Source organism: Arvicanthis niloticus, chromosome 4, assembly GCF_011762505.2.
Source record: "Arvicanthis niloticus isolate mArvNil1 chromosome 4, mArvNil1.pat.X, whole genome shotgun sequence".
Lineage (NCBI taxonomy): Eukaryota > Metazoa > Chordata > Mammalia > Rodentia > Muridae > Arvicanthis > Arvicanthis niloticus.
This window is the reverse complement of record NC_047661.1, coordinates 7917444-7936593: the sequence shown is the minus strand read 5'-3', so window position 1 is coordinate 7936593 and position 19150 is coordinate 7917444. Positions and strand designations below refer to the sequence as shown.

Genomic DNA, 19150 nt, shown 5'->3' with positions numbered 1-19150 from the left:
TGGGAGTAGGGAGTTGCCATGCACGTAGACTTAAAGTGTTGAAGAAGTGTCATTTGTAGCATCGGTACCTTAGGAGCTAGTTTTGGATTTGTGTAGTTTGAGAAGGTTTCTCTTTCTATTCAATTCAAAGTTTGGCTACATGTGTGTACAGAAATGCACATACATATCATGTATATTGGGTAGAAATACTCATTGAAGAATCTTTAGCTTAAATGCTGTGTTGTATTGTGCCATGAAACCTTTGTGAACTCCAAAAGACCAATCAGGAGTCAATCTGATGCAATCACTAAAAGGTATTTATTCACAAGCTCAAGCTTGGGCTTAACTCACTGCTGACCCACAGGAGGGTTTTGATAGAGAAAAGTCCTAAACACTCATCTGGATAAGGAATTATAGGAAATGGTAAGTGAGGGGTGAGTGTTTCTAGCCTGGTAAGCCTCTACTGTGGGGGTATGGGCAGGGCTACTGTGGCCTTTAACATAATTGGCTGATGTTTGGAGCCAAATTATAAACTTAACTTCTGTTTTCTTCCTGATTGGTAGTTGTTAGGAAGTAAAGTTTCAGCGCAGGCTTATAACCTCCAGGTGTAAATTTGTTGGGGAAAAACCTGCAAATTGGTGTTAGGTATCAGCCTGTTAGTTTATTTGAGGGTCAGATTACCTAAAATGGAGTCTGCACCCAAAAGGTCTGGTCTCTCTGTTGAAAGCTATGAGGCTGGCTGAGAGCAGAGGGACACTGGTTCGGAGAGACACCACAAGGCTTAGTTCTTCAGCTCTACAGAAGGGTGGGAACAGGGGCACGAGAAGGTTCTTTTGCCCACACACATTTTGATATGGTTATTACTTGGCATAGTGTTTGAGCTTTCTCTCATTAACACAGCAATTATGTTTTCTCTTTTTATCACCTATTTTGCAACATTGCTTTTAACGGCATGCTTCACAGCATATGCATCCAATTCTTTATTATTAGCTTTCTAGTTTTCTCATATTTTACATTTTTAGTAAATATTCATATCTACATATGATTATTTTAACATAAATTTTTATAAAAAAGAGTGAAATCTTTTATTGCATTTCGTCAAAATATTTTCTTGAAGTTACAATAAGAAAGTTATATAAGGAAACACTCTTTCTCCACATCCTCCCCAAATGAGATTTTTTTTTCAGTGTCTGGATTATTTAACAGTCTGATGGTGAAAATGAACAAATATAAAACATCATCTTATTTTAGTATCTGTTATGACAAACTGAGGATTTGTAGACCATGCTCCTTAGCTTCAGTCCAGCTGGAGATTATGATAACCATGGAGCCAGTTGTGCCTCAGCAGCAGTTCAGCCCACATGGTGTGGGTCCCAACTCTATAAGTACTAGCATCTTTTGCTTTGGGTTCTCCAGTGAATGTGACTGAACTTGGCTTTCTTGAGAGATGCCCTCTTAGGATGTTACTGGTTTCCAACATTACCGTCTACAAATAATGTGTAAAACATAATTTTGTGCTGCTGTTCTGCCCAAATTTGCGTTTATGAGCTTGATGTTTTTTTGTGTGTTACAGCCAAGCAAACATTAGTCAGTAGAAATACACTGCATGTTTCAATACCTTATTCTTCTGGTTCTATTTTAGAAATTCTTTTCTGACTTGTAGTTAGCAATTGGTCACTTCAGCAAAGTTAACACCAGTAACTTTTTTCACCATATTTGGAGCCTGGAAAATAATTTAAATTTTTTTTTAATTCCAGAATTATTTGTCCTAAATATTTTAGGCTTTGGAAAAGCCAGAGATTTCTGTGCCAAGCCTTTCCCACCTTATTTTCTAACCAATATGTTTTGAAAAAGAAATCCAATACACCTGGCTCTGGTTTCTTTACTCTTAAGTTGTCAAAAGCAGTTTACTGAGACATGATTAAGGCGCATAAGAATCTGGGACTTTCCCTTTTTGATGGAAGCAGGAAATCTTATTTTGTTGACTATAAATTGAACTTGGACCTCAAGGGTTTAAAATTTAATCTAGAAATTTCAAAATCATAAGCTAAGAGAATATGTACCTTGGCATTTTCTTTTCTCTGGTTATTATTTTTATTTTATTCTCTACTCTTTATTATGAAAAAATTCAAAGCTTAAAGAAAATTATTGATTAGCTATATTCAAAGGAGTAAAGAGTGCATTAGAATTAAAGCACCAAACTTTCTGATTTTTTTCCAGAAATTTCTGAGCAAACCAAAGTTAAATGATATCAATAACATTTTAAGGGTCTGTTTGAAAATACCTTTTAGTAATTTTCATTTGAGGAACACGGATCTGTCCTAACGATTCAGTTACTCGTTATTACAGATCTGCAGATTGCTGGGTGGGTCAGCAAATATTCCTGTTATTGCTTCAGTTTGTTGTTAAACTAAGTCCATACTTAGAACCACATGATTTCCTTTATATTTAATTTAATCATTTGATTATTTAACCCTGCTGTCTCTCTTATACCTTTATGTTTAACAGTCCAGTCTCTATGTTTTATGAGTGCTCTGATACACACCCAGGTCCACTGTTTTTTGTTTTGATTTGTTGTTTTTGTTTTTTAAGGTAGGGTTTCACTATGTAGCTCTGCATGTCCTGTACTTCATTATGTAGACCAGGATGGACTCAAACGCATTGTCCTGCCTCACTCTTGCTGGAATTAAAGGAGTCCATCAGTGCACCCAACTGTCAGTGTACACTCTTACCTGCTCAGCCTTCCTTCCAACCCTATTATGCTGATTTTCAAGTGAGTTTTTAAAATTGTTTTTCTTCTTAATTTTTCAGTCTTAAGATGTCACACCAAACGTGATTTATGATCTATCTCTTTCATGCAAATATCTAAAAATAAGAGAAAAGACTTTTGACTGTTCATTTGTTCATTGAATGATGAAATATGTAGTTTATGCTTAAAATAACAATGTCACAGGACAGAATAGGAAAACTCCCAGGAGATGGGAAGTATCATAACACAGGGAGAGATGGCATGCTGAACAAAGATAAAAGAGAACACAAGTCTCATCTTGAGCTTGTACAAGCAGAAAGCAGGAAGGGACAACTAGGGCATTAATTAAGATTGGTTATCTCCTGATGGAAGATGGGGTGAAGGACTCTGGAAACAAAGGCAAGCCCTTGGTCTTATTCACTTATGATAACTCAGAAAGGAAGAGAGCCTTCACTCCTGGAAGAGCATTTGTTGACCTAGTGTATTGGTTACTTTTCTGTTGCTGTAATGAAACTTGATGTCTAAAGACCCAGAAAGGCAAACGTTTTATGTTCTTACTTATGTGGATCTAGTGTTGAGTCTTTAGATTTGTGTGTCCACAAATCCAGAAAACTAGCCAGCCATCGTTGAAGGTTGGGTGGTAGAGAAATGTCTCCTAGGAAGAGTACTTAATACAACACAGGTAAAGGGGGAAAGGAGACAATTGGAAGAGAGGTTAAAGAGGTATGGGAGCATAGGATTCAGAGGAGATTTGCAGAGTGATAGCTAACACTGAGATAGTTTTAAAATCTACATGTACATCTGTGATTTTCTAAGCTTTATACATATACATTCACATATATACACACATATATACATTAATGTATAACATATAATTAATATATTAACACCTATTAATATATACTAATTGGAGTCACCTATATGGTTATTTTGTTCATTTCAGAAGTCATAGGTTACACAATAAAAAGCCCAGAGCCAGATGTGCGACACATCTCCTTGAGTTGCATTCAAGGGTGTCCTAAAGACCCCCCAAACAGTACAGGCTATTGCTGTTGCTCTTGGTTGCTCACCGGAACTTGAAAGTAAGTTACTATTGCTCAACATACCACACATTGGTCATAGACATGGAGAAATCAAGTTGGTTCTGACAAGGAAATGTCTTCCCTGTTGGCTAGATTTTACAGTCCTGCAAAGTGCTAAAGAGGCTGTAAAGGAGAAAAACCAAACTGAGCTGTGAACTCTGTAAAATTCATTAATGAGTGATGTGGCAAAACATACTAATGGGGCAATAGGGGAACAAATGTTATGGCGGAAACCAACTGCCTTCTGATTGGATTTAACACCCATTCTGCAGAAGGAAACCCATTCCTGGAAGCGAAAATGTGGCTAAGAAGCCATGGATGGGAGCCCACTAGCCTTGGAGGTGAACCTGTTGCTGCTAAATACACTCTAAAGTCACAAGTCTATACCCAGAGGTTTGTGCAGCTTTCTGGCCTCATCAGAGAAATTTCTTGGTGCAGTGGATGGTGATTAATGCAGAAACTCACAACTGGTAAATGACAGTGTAGTGCTTAGCTACAAACAGGATCTATATCCTGCCAGCTCCCTAAGGCTCAGGGTGCATCACAGAAGAAGAATGGAAAGAGTGCCAGAGCCAGAATTGGGGGCACACTGAAATAAACATGTCTTCTGGCTATGATGGGAGTACTACACTCATGAGTTCACAGTGGCTGTGGTTGCCTGCACAAAATTAAGCCAGCAAACATTCGAGCTCTTGAGCCTCCACCCCTACCTGAGGAGCTATGCACAGGTGATAGCTTCTGGAAAAGGGAGGGTCAGTTTTCTTTAAGTGTATGGTCCCTGGTGTAGACTCACTGGCTTCACACCCAGGAGTCTACAGTAAAAACCAGAGGCAATGGGTTGTTGAATTCAAAAAGAAGCAAAGAGGAGTTTGTGGGGATAGATAGATAGGTGGATCTAGGAGTTAAAGGGAAGATGTCGAGGTAAATATGATCAAAATACATTGTATGAAATTCTCAAAGTATTCTTTTTAAAAGCATTTATTATTTAAAAATATAATTATTAGGAAAAGATGGCAAAGTACTGAAAATTACCTAAAAGGTGGATCTAGCATCATCCTTAAATCTACTAATCAGAGATTATAGCTCACACTACATAAGTCTATATCCTTGTTGACATTTCCTCATTTTTATTATGCAACCCTTATCATACTAAGTATGTTACTTATACTTCCTTTTCTCTCAGGATAGTTTAGGAAAATAGCAGTTAAAGCATGATTACACAGTCTTCTTATTAATTAATATATTTCATCCTCTGAGCTTGTCATCACAGAGCTTGAGGAATATTATGTCTTATTTGAACAAGGAAGCCAGATATGCATAGCTTTTTAACATTCTAGTCATGCCTACAAGATCTTCTTTATATTGTTTGGAAAATGAGGCTGAGCACTTTCCCTTTAAATATGGAGTGTTACTTTAATACTTAATATTTATGACTCTCATAATTACTCTTATAAGAGATCCACTATTACATGAAACTTCAGCTCTTGGGTTAATAATCCTGCATTTTAATGAGCTCTAGGTAATTATGCTTTGAAGCCCAAGACTTCTTTTTAAAAATTATAAATTGAGGTTCTTTTTTAATAACTATGTAATTTTAATCTCATGTTGAAGAGCAATGAAAATTTTCACATTATAACACAACTGTAATTTTAGAGGAAAATCAGTAATGGACTGGGTAATTTTAATTTAGGTCACTTTTACATAAGATAATCTAAATATACTAGAAAAGATTTCCTCAGAAGGTAGACTATTAATCTATTACTACCTTGAAAAAAGAGCATCCCAGTTGGGAAGGTATTTGGGACAGTCAATTTTCTACTTTATAAAAAAGAATCTGTCAGATCAACACTCTAGTGTTAAAGGAAGGATAGATGTTCTGGTTGCTAGCTTTCCTCTAGTAAAGAGATAGCAGGAATTTTGATTCTTAAAGTAGACTCTTTGTGCTTTCCCCATGGTGAGCTAATGTCAGGATGACAGCTGACCTGTCCTAGAGCAGATATTTTGACTTCTTTCCTCTAAAACTCCACTTGTTTTCTGAACCTCGAGATTTAGAGCAGGTAAAATTTCCAACTATGCTAAATCAGGATGGCATTCTCAGACAAATGCATCTTGTCGACTTGTTTTCAGAGCTAGACAGTGAAGTGCCTCCCTGATTCCCCCTCCCCAGTGTCAGAGGAATACCTGGCCTTGGAATATGCAAAGTTCTGGCTCTGTGCAGCTGGTATGGATGACACTGTTCAGATAGTATCATTTCCTGATAAGTATAGGATTCTACATACCATAAGTTTGGGATCCCAACTTGAAACTTTGCCTTCTCCCATTTACCTGCTGGCACAATGTTTTTCAAACAACATGGTGTGCAAGAACAAGCCTCAGGAGGTAAACTCCACTTGGCTTGTCCCAGGGTAGAGTACTGAATTTCAGTTTGATGCTGAGATTGTTAAGCAGGTCACTGATTGTTAATAATAATCCACAATATGGTTTTTAATGTCCGTTATAAAGGCCAGTTTTATATTCAGTGTTATACTTGTGTGAGGATTGCAATTATCAACTTGATAAGGACTAAGAATCACTCTGGAGACAAATCTTTGCTCATATCTGTGAGAGTTTCTTGATTGGGTCCATCAAGGAGGAGAAACCTAACTTACATTTGAGAGGGCCATTCTATGGGCTGGGCTTACAGACTGAATAAGAAAGAGAAAGGTAGATGAATGTTTAACTTTCATTGGACTCTACTTCCTGACTGTGGGTAGAGTGTATCAATTTGCCTCAAGATCCTGCCTCAGGACTTCCAGCCTAGGAGGACTGTATGCAGAATAAGACTTCCTCCTTAAACTCTTTTCTCATATCAGTGGAAAAAGTAAATAACATAGCCACTGTGTTTCTATGCAGCAGTTGCTCCAGTTTACCTGTCAGACACTACTTGTCAAGGTCATATTCTAAATTACATGTTTTGTGCTGTCATTTCTTCCTGAAAACAGACACCGTTTTTTTCTAGAACAACCTCATAAACAGTTCACAGATTACTTAAATTTTTTGAAAATTTTTGTTATAAAAGAGATCCATTTTTTAGATTTATTTATTTATTTTATGCATATAGAGACATTGTAGCTGTCTTCAGACACACCAGAAGGGGTTTCAGATCCCATTACAGATGGTTTTGAGCCACCATATGGTTGCTGGGAATGGAACTCAAGACCTCTGAAGGAGCAGTCAATGATCTTAACTGCTGAGCCATCTTTCCATCCCCAGAGACTCATTTTATGGCGAGATTAACTAGAACAAAAGGCATCCTACCTCAGCAGAACTACGTTTATGAGGAAACTTTTTACTAAGTTTATTTTGTTTGTATTTGTTGCTAGTATGCATATGAGAAGCATTTCTAAAGATTAGAAAGCAATGCTCAACAAAATAATCATCTCTGTGTTGATTAGGTCATTTAAAAAAATAAGCCTCTCAAGATGCAACTGAAAGTAGACACAGGTTTATGCAAACTTTAATTAGGTTTATGGAAAAATATGTCAGTATTTTCAAAAGAAAAACATAAGACATAAGCACACATTCCTCCTGCTTACAGTGACCTGCGAGGCAATATCAAGGATGTGTCAAAACATAAACTGCTAGAAAACTGCTGCAACCTAAAGCATCAAGTTAGCAACTGCTAGCAAAACCCATGCTTCAGGTGAACTTATGTCATAGTCATAATAATGTTTTCTTGTTTTTGTTATAATGTGAGCTCAGTTTATGTAGACCTCCTTACCCTGTGGATACAGGTAAGGTCACCTTGTTAATGATTATTTAAATGATTCAGATCCTTGTCCCTACCTATGCAGCATGGTTCTCTTATGAGTCTTCCTCAGTTACTTCTCTAGACCTGGCTATACTCAACAGCAAGTATTTCCTAGATACATCCCTCCATGATGCTCCTTCGGAGGACTCTGGAAAGCACCCCGCTGCAGACTCATCCACGGTGCTGAGAGCTGCCTTCACTGTTCCTTTTGCTTCCATGAGCCAGCCCCATGGCCATGGTCTTTGTAGGCAGTGATGAATTCCTCACAGATAATTGTCCTCTTGGTTTTGCTGGGACAAATCTCTACTGGACTCTGATGGAGGAAGGTTCAGGAAACAAACCAAAGTAACAACTATCTTCATAGATGTTATTTTTTAAAGTCAAGTTTTCACATTCTTGGTACCCACATGTCCTGAATTTTGATCAAGTCTATCTTTTTTTTTTTTTTTTTCCCAATGGTCACAGAGAATTTTGGATTTTTTTTTCATGCTATTGTTACTGTTTTGAAAGAAGGTTGTGCTATTACTTCTATCTTTTCAGATGAAGAAGCTGAGACAAAGATGGTTTACGCTGTGTGACTAAGGCTATGGAGTGAACCTGTGCTCAAGCTGCTTTCTGGTTGAGGTGGGAGGGAAATTTGGGTCCCAAAATTGAGTAACGATTAAAAGGCCCATCAGAATAGTAATGATTAATGAGGGTACCTGCTGTGTAATGGGTTTCCCCATCTTACATTTGTGCCATTTTCCAGGTTTAACTTGAATCTGGTTTTCTTGATGGAGAATCCTATTAAAAACTATACCACTAAATTCTAGCAACCCAAGGTCAAGATGCTCTTTGTTAAAAGTGTTCATTGTGTGGAACTTACTAAAGCTAAGTGCTTATGTTTAAACTGCTTCTCTTAAAAATGCTTGTTTCAAACTGTGTAAACACTTCCGCCACCATGACCCAGCCTCAGTAGCTGCAGAGCAGGATGCCTGGACAAGGTCTCTGCTCTTAAAAACCCTGTATTATAGACACTGTGACCATACCCAAATCCCTGAACAATTGGGTGTGGTTCCTGTTGGCTGAAATAAAGAATTTCAATTGGCTATACACTTTGAGTGATCTTCTCTGAGGACCTTCCCATAACAATTCTATAATGCATTGTCTGTCACCTTAATTCAATGTAGAATCAGGAATTGCCTAGGTTAGATAGCTTTGGGGCATGTCTGTTGGATGACTGTTTTGGTTAATGCTACATGATTTGAGAATACCTAGCCTAGCAGATGGTAAAATCAGTTTGTGGGCTAGAACCTGGATTAAGTACACGCATTCATTTTCTCTCTGCTCTTGTCTGAAGATGTAACTAGCTCCTTCAGGTTCCTGTTGCCTTGACTTTCCTGCCATATTGGTTTGTAATCTGGAATTATGAGCTAAAATAAACTCTACCCTAAATTTCTAATGTCTGGGTAAAATGAAAGACATACCTTGAATTTACATGATTCAGAAGCTGTTTGTTAGAGGCGAAATCCTAGTTTCTTTTGTGCTTTTGTGTGTTCTTAGGATAGGATTTTGTCTTCTTTAAGTGTTTAAATTTCTGATTTCCATTTATATGTGGTATATGTGTGTATGTTTGTGCGTGTGTGTAGTCATAAGTATGTATGGAGGTCAGAGATAAGTGTTAGGTGACTTCCCCAATCATTTCCACAATATGTATGTATGTATGTATGTATGTATTTATGAATGTATGTATGTATGTATGTATATATTATTTATGTATGTATTTTTCAAGACAGAGTTTCTCTGTGTTGTCCTGGCTATCCTGGAACTGACTGTGTAGACCAGGCTGATCTTGAACTCATAGAGTTGTGATTGTCTGTGGCTCCCAAATGCTTGGAATAAAGGTGAGCACCATCACAGCCGAGTTTATTTATTATTATATTTTAAGACAGTATCTCTCACTGTACCTGGAGCTTACTGTTCAGCTAGGTCAGCATTTCAGTGAACTCCAGGAAGCCTCTTATCTTTGCTAGGATTACAGACGCATTGGTTTTTATATGGGTTCTGGGAGTGTATCCAAGTCCTCAGGTTTGAAACATCCTCTCATCCTTTCAGCTGAACCATTTCCCCAGACTCTGCTTCAGGAACGCCTACACAAACCTAATTTCAGTGTTTAATGTAGCAACCTCCTGTTGGTTTTTCTTGGATGAATTATTCAAATTTCAAGCTTCAGGTTTTGTTGTTGGTGGTGGTGATGATGGTTACTTTCTTCATTTTTCTTTCCTTCCTGTCTGCTTTCTCTTTCCTTCCTGTAGTCTCCTCCTTCCTATCCCCTCTTTTCTTCCTTCCCTCCCTCCCTCATTTCTTCCCTCCCTCCCTCCCTCCCTTCCTTCCTTCCTTCCTTCCTTCCTTCCTTCTTTTCTTTTTTTCTTTCTCATTTTTTTTCGGTACTAGGAATTGAACTAACGGTCTCTTGTACACAACACAAGCACACTGTCACTGACCTACACCCCCATAGAAACATTAATTTCTGAGTCTGTGAAGTAAGAGAAATAATAATAGAGTATATCTCACAGGTGATTTGTGAGGATCAACTAATCTCATTCTTAATCAAGATAGAGGGTCATAGTTTCCAATACACCTACTATTGAGGTTGAGTTAGCTGCTGCTTCTGTTGGTAAAATTAGATCTTACCTATGCAATGAAATATAGCACAGCTCCCAATAACCTCCAAAAATTATTGTTTAGTGAAATTTCAAAAATTTGAAGATAAATAACTTTCTTTAAAGGTGGTTTCTATACAAAAAACAAAAAAAAAAACAAAAACAAAAAAAAACAAAAAAAACAAAAAAAAAAAAACAAAAAAAAAACAAAAAACAAGCAACTAATCAACCAGACAAAAATAAAAAAAAAATAAAACCAGAAATGAGAAAGAATGTGAGCTTTAAAGTTAGGGCAGGAAGAGCAGGCTGTGACCTAGCCTGTAACAACAAAACCACAAAACGAGCCATTTAAGTAGACCATAACCCTGTGAATGAGGAGGCCAGGAGCTGAAGAAAAGACTTTAGAGATGAGATTTTGGCTAAATGATGGAAACACAACTCCTGTGATCTTAGGAGGAAAATTTTAGCAAATCAAGTCTTTCTGATATTTGAGTCAGCTTGAAGACATTCAGGTAGAGATACGGATGGAAAAAGACACAGGGGAATTTCACTTTTCCCTTTTTTCTTTTCTATGGTTTTTATTTATCTATATAAATAAGGTTGGTAGAAACCTCTGTATACATGAAACTATAAACACCCAAAGTGAAGATCCGACAAGAGTACACAGTACTGTCTAGCAATCACTAAATTAGGAAAATAAATCTGTAGCTAAAATATGATGCCATTCCGACTAAAAGTCTTTCTGGACTTAATTCAAGTTGTTCTGAGTTCTTGCCACTCAGACACTTGACATTGGACTGGTTCTCTTCTGCTTCCCACCACAATATTATTTTCCTTTACTGAGAATGTGAGCTGATGTTTGGCAGCCTGGGCCCATTTGTCTTTCAAGGTTCAATTCTTTGAAGATTCCAGTCCCTGTAGATTATGGAAGAAGATGTGGCTCAAATCTTGGTTTTACCAATTATGAATAACCTCACATAAACTCGTAGTCTATTTTCTCATCCTGAGAATGATGGTGATTTATAGAATTCAGCCTTTATTATAATGATGATAGCAACTATTTCATTATAGGTTTCCTATTGCTTTAAGATATTATTTTTATCATGTATATATGTGAAGACTTAGTCTTCCAGTTCTGGCTAAGATGGGCAAAATTTCAGAATTTATGTCCTAATATTACACAACTAACTATATTAATATATCTTTAGTTTTTGAAAAACATGTGGCACAGGATAATGTCCCTGACAGATAGAACAGAACGGTGTACTTTATTCACTCAGGCTTTTCCATGGGGTAAAAGTGAAGTTTTCATTGCAGGGTACAGGGAAAGAAGTTCCCTTGTGAGTACAAAAAACAGACAGCCTATATTGAAATTAAGAATTCTAGAGAAAGAACTCCAGAAATTGGTCCTGAGGATGCCTTAGGGTTTGTTTGGATATTGAAATGTATATAAGTAAGAAAAACCCTCAGAGATTGTGAGGATTTCCTTAAGCTTGAAAACGTTCAAGTCTAATCAGAGGTAAGTCTGGGTGTTCACCCAAGACTTCAGAAATGCTACACTTTTAGAAATAGTAAGAATGACTCTGAATTTATCTTTAAAATTAAAAATGAAAAGTTTTTTCTAACTGTAGCACAGAAATGAGAAAAATAAGGACATACATACCAAGTGAGGCAGTCAGAAGTATTTTGGCAGACACGATTAAATTATAGAAACAGAAGTAACAGAAAAATATTAGAGAAATAGTAGCGAAACTCAATCAAATTGTATGTAATTTTTTCTTTTTTTCTTTTTTTTAATGGGATATTTTATTTATTTACATGTCAGATGTCATCCCATTTTGCCATTTCCCCTCCCTAGAACCCCCAATCCCATCCCTCCTCCTCCTCTTTGTTTTTATACCATTTTAATTACATGCACATATTAAGGTCAGTTTTAGGTTGAGGAACTAGCAATATAATAGATGCAAATAGTCAAGGAACAAGCAAGAAAATAAACACAAATAGTCAAAGAAGGCAATAAACAAATTCTGTGAATACTCCTGCGATCACTGTTTCTAAGGGTTTATCAGGGTGACAAAAGTATCTGAGCCAACTTCCTTGTCCTAGCCCAAAGTCATTTTCATCTCTGAAGCCTATTTCCTTGTTTTAGCCTAAAATTTAGATTCCTGACTGAAATTACTTCTTTGTTCTAGCCTAAGATTTAGGTTCCTGCTTAAAATTACTTCCTTGTTCTAGCCTAATGTCAGATTTCTGCCTGAAGCCGATTTTTTTTGTCCTTGACCAATGTCATATTCCTGCCCAGCAGCCCATTTCCTTGTTCTTGGCCCATGTCAGATTCTTGCCAGGCAGCCCCAAAGGCTCTCCACCCCTCGACCCTTTTTATTTCATTAACAAGACTGAGCCTGTCTTAGGTCATTCTGACAAGAATGCATCTGAGTTGTTCAACAAATGGGAAAAAGACTAAAACATACAAAAAGACCAGACCATGACAACTCACAATTTTACTGATAAAGACCATACCTCGGCAGTTCACAGTTATATAATGAAACCAACCAAACTTTTGTCTGTTCATGGACATTTAAAAGGACTGAACTTTGAGAATTCTCAATCTCATTATGATAACTACATATTGATGGTTCATAATCACATCATCCAAGTCTAAACCTTGGAAGTTTACACTCACATTGATAAGACGATACCCTAACAAGTCACATTTACACTGATGAAGACTACACCTTACAGTTCATACTCTCATTTATGAGATCACCCTGATAGTTCACTGTGAAGATTCTAACTTGACAGGTCACAGTCACACTGATATAGACTAAACTATGACAACTCACAGCTATATTGATAATTGCCACACTTTTAGAACTCACTGTAATGTTGATGATGACTACACCATGACAATTCATAGTCACATTAACTATGCCCACTTGTTGAAAACACACGGGTATGTTAATTATGACCATTCCTTGACAGTTCACACATTGATGAGTCCACACTCTGACAGTTCCTAGTCATATTGATGATGATCACAATTTGACAAGTCACAGTCACACAGACAAAGAGGATACCCTGACAGCTCAGAATCATATCAATGAGACCACTCCTTGACAACTCACAATCATATTGTTGATGACTATATCTCAACAGTTCAAAGCCGCATTGGTGAAGACCACACATTGACAATTTACAATCACATTGATTATGTTTATAGCTGGACAGTTCAGTCACATTAATGAAGATTTAACCTTGACACTTTATAGTGACTTTGATAAAAATTTAATATAAAGAGAAAATCTGAAGAGCTAATATAGAAAATAGATTGGTTTCTGAAAGTTAAAGGGAACTATAAACATGGGACTTTCAGAAAAAATAAAATATACTAGATAGTGAATCAAAGTCTCTAAGGAGTTCCATCAACTTAGAGTGTATATAAAATAATATGTTCCTTAAAAATAGATGAAATAAGAATATTATTAGTAAATAAATGCTGGAACTATTTGTCATAAAAGGTTAACATTACAAAATTATAGAAGCTGTTTTACATTTTTTTGGGTAATAGCAACAGAGAAACTCAGATTCTACAAAGGAACGAAGACTAAAATATCTAGAAAATAAATACTTTATTCTTCATTTTAAACTGCTTTAAATGACAACTATTATTTAAGGCAAATAAGCAAACCAAACATAATGCAATGGTTATTACACATATAAACACATGGAAACAGAACCTACAGAATGTGGCTTGTCAAGAGAAGCCATCTTGCTTCTGACAATGCCTATGAAGAATTGTTATAACAATGTAGAAGTCAACAATGCATGCTGTAAACCATGCAAGAAGTGGTGAAATCATAAATAAAATACAAGAAATAAATGGACCTACAAAATATCCAATAAATCCAAGAGAAGGCAGTGATGAAATAATGCAAAAATGAAAATAGCATATGCAGGAGATGAGTAGCCATAAACACCTCAAGACCAATGGTTTATACTAAAATGGATGAAAATGAATGATGAAAATGAATTAGATGGAAAATTTGTTAGACTGGTTGGTTATAAAAGCATCACCCAACTATATGTATTACAAAGAGTTAAGTAGGTCAAAGGTAGTGTAACTTAACAACCCAGAAAGCATAATCGAGAGAGGCAAGAGTGACTATGTTGACATATGGTGAAGCAGATTTCAGAACAGAAAATCTGGCCGGAAATAAACTGGGTCACTTGAAAAGACTAATAACAGACCTTTCAGATAAATGATGTAGAAATAAGTAGAATTTAAAAAAAGAAATAAACACACAGACTTGAAGATTTTATTAGTCCCATGTTAGTAATTGCTGAAGGTATATAAACTATCAGAGAAGATACATGATTAATAGATAATTTAAAGATTATTCACTAAATAAGTATGTTAGTTAAACATTCCTGCAAACTCACATAGTCTTAAACAAATAATATATTCAAAAGATAAAGCCAATGGGTTTTGGAATGAAGGGTAAGTTCAAACTTTCTTTGCCACAGTGGAATACACTTAGAATTCAATAATAATTCAGCAGCTTTAAAATTTTCTAGACATTTCTAAGCTAAAGAAAACATCAAATAATCAACCTACTTATCAAAGTCAAAATGAATAGGAATAAATTAAATTATAATCAATTCACAAAGAATCAGAATTGTGACTAGAAAATGGCAATACCATATAATTGATGCTATAAATATTTTCTTTAAAAAGCTAAAAGTTAAGTGATAAAATTAGAGAAATAAATAAAGGAAACTAAAGATAAAAGAAAAATCAAGAAAGTTGTAAAAAGACAAATAATAGAGGAAAATATGGACATGGAATAATTGTTTCTTCAAGACTCAGTAACATGCTAACTTACTGGCTGGACCACTGAAGAGACATGCAAATAGAAGACAAGTTGACAACATCTACAGGAATACAAGAGAAGAGACTACACATCCCATTGAAAAGGAAAGCCAGAATGTTATGACAATTTAGATAAATTTGAAACAACTTTTAGAGCATGTCAGTTGCCAATCTGGAATAGCCAAAGTGGAAAATCTGACTAAATCTGAAGCCACAGAGAAAATAACACCCATGCTTAAATTCATTCCCACAAGACATGCCTTTCCAGACAGCTTCAGTTGTGAATTCTGCCAAATGTTAATAAACCAAATTAATACATAAAAGCTGGCTGTATGGATATACTTCATCCACAAACATTTGGAATATTATTTTTAACCATGTCATTTATACTTATATCAACACCACAACCTCCTTAAGAAATGACAGGTCTCACTGGTTAACAGCAGGTAATGTTCTACCAGAGGACTCAAATTCTCAGCACCCACAACTCACAATGGTCTGTAACTCCAGCTCCAGGTAACCTCACTTTGGTCTCCACAGTCACCAGTACTCACATGAATCCCCCATACCCCTTCACACACACAAATGCACATACATGTAGCTAAAAAAAATTAAGTTTTAAGTATCCTACAAAACTTAAAGATACTGAAACTGACAAGATGTTACTGAAGAAAATGAAGAATTTTATATAAAGCCAACTATGGAGACATAAAGTAGCCATTAATTAGAATACTCTGAATAGTTCACGTGTAAATTGTCAAATTGTTCCACAAATTCATATAATTGCCATAAAAGATCCAGCTTCCCTCTCCTCTCTTTAAAGGGAAACTGATAATCTATATAAAAATCTATATAGAAGTTAAGCATGGAAATATCTATGAAGTATCACACTGACATATTTTTTCCAATTTCATCCAATAGCTAGCTGTATAGAAAACCAAAAAGTTAATTCTAACATTTTTTCCCTAAAACCACATAATCAGAAATAAGCCACATATCTGTCAACAGTGTAGTTAAATCATGGTATTTCCACATAATAGAAAATTAGTCACAAATAAAAAGAACACTGTCGTGAGCAATGTCATGGAAGAATGTCAGAGACAGCACCGAGAGAAACAGCTGACAGTAACATAAAATGATTCTGTTTGTTGGTTATTCTAGAATGGGTAAGGAAACCACAGAATGCTAAGGTCTTAACAGGGCTGCCATTGGGATGAGTGAGGGCAGCGATTGGCTGGCGAGCTGTATTGCTGGTTGAAGCTTTATTTAAAATTTGTTGGCAATGCTGCATACATGCAAGTCTGTGGACCTCACAGAATTGTATACTTGTGTAAATATAGTTCAGCAAAAAGTCCATTTTAAACGTGAATAAATGCCCACCACAATAAACTTTGGTATGTCTTTTAAAAATCAGTTATGATTTTCTGTTTAAGGACATGCATTTTAAAAATAGATAAGCTAGTAATTAGTTGTCAGTACTCAAGGCACATGTAAAATCATATGCCTGTCTTTTAACAAATCTGGTCTCTGAGCACATAGCTACAAAATAAACACTTTCTGATGGGCAACGAATTAAAAAAATGTTAATGTGGGGATGGGAGTGTATTAGCATTTAAGAATACTGGCTGCTCTTTCAGAGGACTCAGACTCAGTTTCCAGCACCCACATGGAGGCTTAAAACCAACTATAACCCCAGCCCAGGGGATCTGAAGCCCTCTTCTGACCTCCAAAGGACACCATGCACACATGTGGTGCACAGACGTACATGCAGGCGAGAAACCCAGACACATAAAATATTGATAATAAGAGTAAGTAAATGAATAAGTAAAACTTAAGTGCTATTGTTAATGTAGTTTGTACTGTGTATGATTTGTAAGTGTGGAGAAATGGTACTGGAGAGGGTGAGGCAGTGGTTTTCAATAGCCAATAAATTAGAGAAATTAAAGTAGAAAGGAAAAGGTTAATCTTCCTTAGGTGGCGAGCATAATCTATCAGAGACATGGAGCAACAGCCATGGGAGATAAAGGAGGCCAACAAGCTTGTTTCCAAGAAATCCTGTGTGGAGAGACAGAGAATGGTGGCATAGAAAACATACTAAGAGAACCGAAGTTGGGAAGAAGCCACGGGCACAGGCACAGAGGACTTAATGGCAGATATCATATGTCCGTCATTAAAGAGAAAAACTGTGGATGCTACCCTACTTAAAACATCATGAGACATTTGCCTCTCTCTCTCTCTCTCTCTCTCTCTCTCTCTCTCTCTCTCTCTCTCTCTCTCTCTCTCTCTCTCTCTCTCTCTCTCTCTCTCTCTCTCTCTCTCTCTCTCTCTCTTCTCCTCCTCCTCCTGGACGTGTGAAGTCTCCGCCGCTGAGGCTCTACTTCATAGACCAGCTTTGTTTCTCTGCTTGTTCTGTAAATTAAACGAATTGAGACTAGAAGACAAGCATTAGGGCCTTCTCCAAGGACATGTTTGCTAATTCATTAATAAAATATTACATGAAAATGGCTTACACTGCAGTGGGATTTTTCCTAATGCTCCTTAAATGCTTGAAATGTGAGAAAGCTGCTATCAGCAAGCTTTGGAGGTGGGTCCTCCTGTGCGCCGTCCACTTCGATAGCGTTAGTGGCTACCCTGGCCCGCCGAGCAGCTTGTCATCATCTTGACTCAGCTACAGACCTAATATTTCCTGTGTCCCCAACTGTGGGAGATGGGTACAGCCCCAACACAGCTTTCATGCGGATCCCAGCTGGTGTGCTAATTAGACCTGTCTTTACAAAGGAGACGTTTCAAAGTCAAAACAGAGTAACAAAGAAAATAAAAGGCACTGGGCATCTCAGCCTCTCTGGGAAGAAAGGGAACAGGGTAAATTTTCAAGGAAACTGACCACTATGTGCAGAGGGAGGCCGGTGCCCAGCCACTGCTGGCTGATGTTTGCTCTGTGGACATCTTCTTTTTCATTTTTTATAAACACATATACTGATCTTTCCTTCTTTAATATATATAATCTTATTTGCATGTATTTGGGTGTTCTTGCATATAGGACAGTGATCCATGTGTGTGCCTGATACATAAGAAGTCCAGAAGATGGTACCAGATACTCCAGGAACAGGAGCTACAGGTGGTGTGAACTACCATTCGTGTCCTGGGACTTGCACCCAAACCTCTGGAAAAGCAGTTGGTACTCTTAACTGTTGAGTTATCTCTTCAGTCCTTATGCACATATTCTTATCTAGTAGGCAAAGTAGAACCCAGGAAGATAACGAAACAAGTATGCTTCCAAGAGTGTATGTGTGTGCACACTATGTGTGTGTGTAGTGCCCATTGAGGTAGTGCCAACTGAGGCCAGAAGGGCACATTAAATGATTGTGAGCCACCCAATGTGGGTGACTCATATAGAATTTACTGGAATTCATTATGTAGACCAGGCTGATCATGAATTAAAATCAGTCCTTCTACCTTATCTTCCTAAGAGTGCTTGGGTGATAGAAAAGAACCACCGTAGCAGATATACAGAGGTCATGAGGAAGACAAGAGACTGTGGCATTGAACAGATATTGCCAGCTAATCACTCAAATCATTTCCCCTGAATTTTTTTTTTCTTTTTGTCCCATCATCTTTTCTTTAAAAGTCATCTCATCTTTATGGCAACCCCAGCTCATTCTCTGGTATCTTTCTCATATACTATAGGCGTGTTTCCTCATAGGACAGTGCCTTAAGCTGACTACAGTATTAGCTTGAGTGCTCAGCACAGTGCCACGGACTCAAGAAGGGATACAATAAGGGATATTTACAAGAAAACATTTCTCTTTCAACAGATTAAATACTTTTTAAAAACATTGTCTCTTCCACGCTGTATACATTGGCCACTAATTAAAACCCAAGCATGAACAATTATTTGTTCTTCCTTACAAGAAATGAGCTATAGTTGACTTTGGGGTTACTTACTTTTCTTTGTAAGTAACCTCAAGACTGCATAATTGGTTACAGTTCAAATTCAATGTGCATCAAACTCTATGAGTTGTTACTATTTTGGGGTTT

The 19150-nt window shown here is 36.9% G+C and overlaps 1 long non-coding RNA gene across 4 annotated transcripts in view; it reads left to right on the top strand.

Moving 5' to 3' along the window:
• The first annotated feature begins 323 nt into the window (after window positions 1-323).
• LOC143441859 (uncharacterized) overlaps window positions 324-19150 on the top strand; it is a 68182-nt gene continuing 49355 nt past the window's right edge. For 2 of the 4 annotated variants that reach the window (XR_013109598.1, XR_013109599.1), the window contains exons 1-3: window positions 324-402; window positions 2572-2752; window positions 18153-18290. This is a non-coding gene — a long non-coding RNA (uncharacterized LOC143441859). The remainder of the gene's footprint in view (window positions 403-2571; window positions 2753-18152; window positions 18291-19150) is intronic. The other 2 variants (XR_013109597.1, XR_013109596.1) reach the window with 2 other exon arrangements.